This window comes from Salmo salar, chromosome ssa01 (assembly GCF_905237065.1).
Source record: "Salmo salar chromosome ssa01, Ssal_v3.1, whole genome shotgun sequence".
Lineage (NCBI taxonomy): Eukaryota > Metazoa > Chordata > Actinopteri > Salmoniformes > Salmonidae > Salmo > Salmo salar.
Window position 1 is genome coordinate 90,138,121 of NC_059442.1, and position 5,201 is coordinate 90,143,321.

Here is a 5,201-nt window from a genome sequence, read left to right on the forward strand (position 1 = left end):
GCAGGGACATTGACACTCTCACTACAATGGAACCTGGCAGGAAGAGGGATTACAATTCCCTCTGCTGATATAATATCACCTATCTGACGATGGATTTCAACGTTTATATCATGTGTATATAATATTTTATAATATTGCAATAGTACAGCATCCTCTGCCTTTACATTTCAGAGCATAGTTACATTTACATTTTAGTAATTTAGCAGACACTCTTATCCAGAGCGACTTGTTAGTACATTCATCTTAAGGTAACTAGATGAGAACCACATTTAGTAAGAAACTCTTTCTCAAAAAAGTAGTTATCACTGAAGTCAGTGCTAGTAAGAAAAGACAAGTGTGAATGTTACTGCAAGAGTAAGTTCACAGCATTCATTATGATAGAATCAATTCTTGGGTGACTTACTATGTCTGACTCTCTGCTCAGCTGTAAGGCTGATCAGACAAGACCCACAGTGGACCATAAAAAGAACTCATAAAGACAGCAGCTGTATAGTTGCAGCAGATATATAGCCTACAGTAAATCTGTCTAGTCACAAGGAAAACAACATCATCCTAATCTGTTTGGTCTCTACAGTAATACATCATTCAATATCAGGATGTTATTGCCTGTCATACAGCAGGCCTAAGGGTTGATATTGTTTCACATACATCTGAGGGATTTATTACTTCAACTTCCCAAAGTCACCCTATTCCCTATTTAGTGCACTACTTTTGAGCAGGGCCCATTGGGCTCTGGTCAAAAGTAGTGCACTATATAGGGAAAAGGGTTCCATTTTGGAGGTATCCGACAAATGTTTTATTGTTCTGTAAACAAACAAAATTAATCCAGACGTATCAGTTTATATAACAACAGTATTTTATTATTTAAAGGCCTGTTTTGATCTGGATTGTATTCCTGTTCTCTGACAGAACACCACTAACACAGCTAATTCATTAAACATATCTCCCATGATCCTTCAGGCTATTAGAATTTCACTGTGTCAAATGTCATCTCATCACACGGTTGTAGAAACCAAGGCTGATGAATGAATTACATTTTCTGTGTAAAAATTGGGTCGGTGCTGATTTTAAATGTCTATTTCTATTTCATTTAATTCTTCCAGTTTGTGAGCAGATATTTTCACTGTTCTGTGAATGAAAATCACATCAACTATAGTCATTAATATGGTAATTCAGGACATCTTCTCTTTAAGAGCCATTCAGGACATTGCTATAATGCTTATGCTTACTGACTGTTTCAGCTTTCAATCCCTTGTTCCAAAGTCTGCACGCTGTTAGTAACAGTTCATTGATATTCTTAGCAGTTGGGCCAGGAGAATGAGAGTGGTATTTTACAGTGTAGCTTATCACAGCTAGTGTTGTAGTTTATTTGTAAGTAAACAATCTTGAAAAAGATATTAGGCTCTTTCGGTAAGCATACTGTAACAAGATTAAGAGGCAGTCACTGTGTCAGAGAATTCAGTTGTATTGTATTTGGTTTACAAAATTCCTGGAACTTTCAATAAATTCCCTGGTTTCCAGAAATCCTGGTTGGAGGATTCTGGATTTCCTGCTTATTCCCTCCTGATATCCTTTACTAACGACATGCCACTGGCTTTGAGTAAGGCCAGTGTGTCTATGTATGCGGATGACTCAACACTATACACATCAGCAACTGAAATGACTGAAACACTTAACAAAGAGCTGCATTTAGTTTTGGAATGGGTAGCAAGGAATAAGTTAGTCCTAAATATTTCCAAAACTAAAAGCATTGTATTTGGGACAAATCATCCACTAAACCCTGAACGTCAACTCCATCTTGTAATGAATAAGGTGAAAATTGAGCAAGTTGAGGTGACTAAACTGCTTGGAGTAACCCTGGATTTTAAACTGTCATGGTCAAAACATATTGATACAACAGTAACTAAGACGGAGAGAAGTCTGTCCATAATAAAGCGTTACTCTGCCTTCTTAACAGTACTATCAACAAGGCAGGTCCTACAGCCTCTGGTTTTGTCTCACCTGGACTACTGTTCAGTTGTGTGGTCAGGTGCCACAAAGAGGGACTTGGGAAAATTGCAGTTGGCTCAGAACGGGGCAGCACAGCTGGCCCTTAAAAGTACACAGAGAGCTAACATGAATGACATGCATGTCAATCTCTCATGGCTCAAGTGGAAGAGAGATTGATTTCCTCATTATTTGTTTTTTTAAGAGGTGTTGACAAGCTGAATGTACCGAGCTGTCTGTTTAAAATACTAGCACACAGCTCGGACACCCATTTATACCTCACAAGACATGCCACCAGAGGTTTCTTCACAGTCACCAAGTAGAGAACAGACTATGGGAGGCGCACAGTACTACATAGAGTCATGACTAAATGGACCTCTATTCCACATCAGGTAAGTGATGCAAGCAGTAGAATCAGATTTAAAAGCAGGTGAAAATACACCTTATGGAACAGCGGGGACTGTGAAGTAACACAAACATAGACATAGACACAGACACATGCATACAAACACATGATAACATACGCACTATACACACACGTACACATGGATTTTGCGTTGTAGATATATGGTAGTGGAGTATGGGCCTAAGGGCACACACTTAGTGTGTTGTGAACTCTTTAATGAATGTATTGTAATGTTTTTAAAATTGTAAAACTGCCTTAATTTTGCTGGACCCCAGGAAGAGTAGCTAATGCCTTGTCAGCAGCTAATGGGGATCCATAATAAATACAAAATACAATTATCCGGGAATCCTCCAACCTAGAATTCGGGAAAACCAGGGAATTTATTGAAAGTTCCCGGAATTTTGCCACCCTAATTGTAGCTTGTCCAGTGTTCAGTGTTAATTATCCAGGCATCATGGCCCTCGTCTCTTCTCTCGTCTCCTCTCCTCCCTTTGCAGTACTGACTGGCTCCGAACAGCTCAACATCCTCAACCAGTTATTGACTCTCCTCTAACAATGTCCTGATCCTCTGGCAGAGGAGGAGTGCTCCTCTCAGCCCTGAGCTCAGCCCTGTTTGACAGCCTCTATCCCCCTCTTCCACACCTCATCCCTCCATCCCCTCCTCCACACCTCATCCCTCCATCCCCTCCTCCACACCTCATCCCTCCATTCCATCCTCCACACCTCATCCCTCCATCCCATCCTCCACACCTCATCCCTCCATTCCATCCTCCACACCTCATCCCTCCATCCCATCCTCCACTCCTCATCCCTCCATCCCACTCTCCTCTCCTCATCCCGCTTTCTCCCAGATGTGTGATTTAATTTGTTTGGTAATACAGGATTGGCATGTTGAGCCCAGCCTCACTCCAAAGTGAAATTGGACAAGGGCATTGGAGCCTCACCATGTAAAACTGTCTAACCTTGACAGCTACTTGAGTGGGCAAAGGATTGCTGCTGTGGAGAGGAGAGAAGCACCTGAAAAGGGAGGCCGACACCAATTTACTCCTGTTCTTTCCTCAGGGGAGTGCTCTGTCAAGATGCGAGCGCTACTAAGACGGATGCTCTTTACCTGGGCCAGTTGCAGCCAGGTGGTACGTTCCATTTGGTATCCCTGTAACTTCTGGAGCTAATCCACATCCTTTCCAACCACTCCGATAAAAACCTCTCCGCACTCACAGGAAGAAAATCTGCCCCTCCAAATTCGCTCCATTCATAAAAATCACAATTTAACCAATCTCTATTTTTGTGAATACCTGGAACTACCATTTGGTTTTGAAGTATTACATTTTAAAATTTAGTCATTTAGCAGACACTCTTATCCAGAGCAACTTACAGTAGTGAATGCACACATTTGTATTAATTTCATTATTATTTTTAATTTTTTTTCTTCCCATACTGGCCCCCCGTGGGAATCGAACCCACAACCCTGGCGTTGCAAACACCATGCTCTACCAACTGAGCCACAGGGAGGCTGAAACCGAAGCATATGATTTGAATGAAAAGTATTTGAAAAAACATGAAAAGGTGAGTGTAAGAAGCACACAATTTCAAATAGGTTTCATGTCATACTAAACAGCATATAAACATTTTAAATAGGTCAGGAGCCAGACAGGGAGCCTAAGAAGGAACATGAAAAAATGAATTATGAATTATTTAGGCTATATTATTTCAATTATTTCAAAGAAATACATTGTGAAGCATTAGCGAGTGTGACACAAGTGTGACACAATAGGCTGGTAGGGACATAAAGCGCGCAGCATTTAAACAACATTTTGTTGTATTAAATCATTATAGTCTATACATTTCGCACATAGGCTGTTACTTTGAATTAAATACACATTTAGCGAAAAATGATTTTTTTTTAAATGATACGTCGGCACCAACGATGTTAGGATGAAACAGTCAGAGGTCACCAAGCGCAACATAGCTTCAGCGTGTAAATCAGCTAGAAAGATGTGTCGGCATCGAGTAATTGTCTCTGGCCCCCTCCCAGTTAGGGGGAGTGATGAGCTCTACAGCAGAGTCTCACAATTCAATCGCTGGTTGAAAATGTGTAGATAATTGGCCCTCTTTCTGGGACTCACCCACAAACAGGACCAAGCCTGGCCTGTTGAGGAGTGACGGACTCCATCCTAGCTGGAGGGGTGCTCTCATCTTATCTACGAACATAAACAGGGCTCTAACTCCTCTAGCTCCACAATGAAATAGGGTGCAGGCCAGGCAGCAGGCTGTTAGCCAGCCTGCCAGCTTAGTTGGGTCTGCCACTAGCACAGTCAGTGTAGTCAGCTCAGCTATCCCCATTGAGACCGTGTCTGTGCCTCGACCTAGGCTGGGCAAAACTAAACATGGCGGTGTTCGCCTTAGCAATCTTGCTGGAATAAAGACCTCCTCCATTCCTGTCATTATTGAAAGAGATTGTGATACCTCACATCTCAAAATAGGGCTACTTAATGTTAGATCCCTCACTTCAAAGGCAGTTATAGTCAATGAACTAATCACTGATCATAATCTTGATGTGATTGGCCTGACTGAAACATATATGTGACGTAGTACGCAATTTTCAGGGACCACTTTTGGGTCAAGAGCACTACTTTCAGAACTACTGGCTGAAAAGTATACATAAGTACCGGAACATCTCTAAGTATTTAACACCCCATTTTCTTCACCTCCTCCTTCTTCTCTCTGTAACTACAGGATGGAGCTGGGCTATACATAGATATATAGCTGCCTGCCTGCTGCCCTATCATTATGGGACCAACATAGATAT

At 41.5% G+C, this 5,201-nt stretch overlaps 1 non-coding gene across 1 annotated transcript; it reads right to left on the reverse strand.

Annotated features, from left to right (window-relative positions):
* Positions 1-3,831: 3,831 nt before the first annotated feature.
* On the reverse strand, positions 3,832-3,906 carry trnaa-ugc (transfer RNA alanine (anticodon UGC)). Its single transcript has one exon. It is a non-coding gene; the product is annotated as a tRNA-Ala (tRNA).
* Between the last annotated feature and the right edge of the window lie 1,295 nt (positions 3,907-5,201).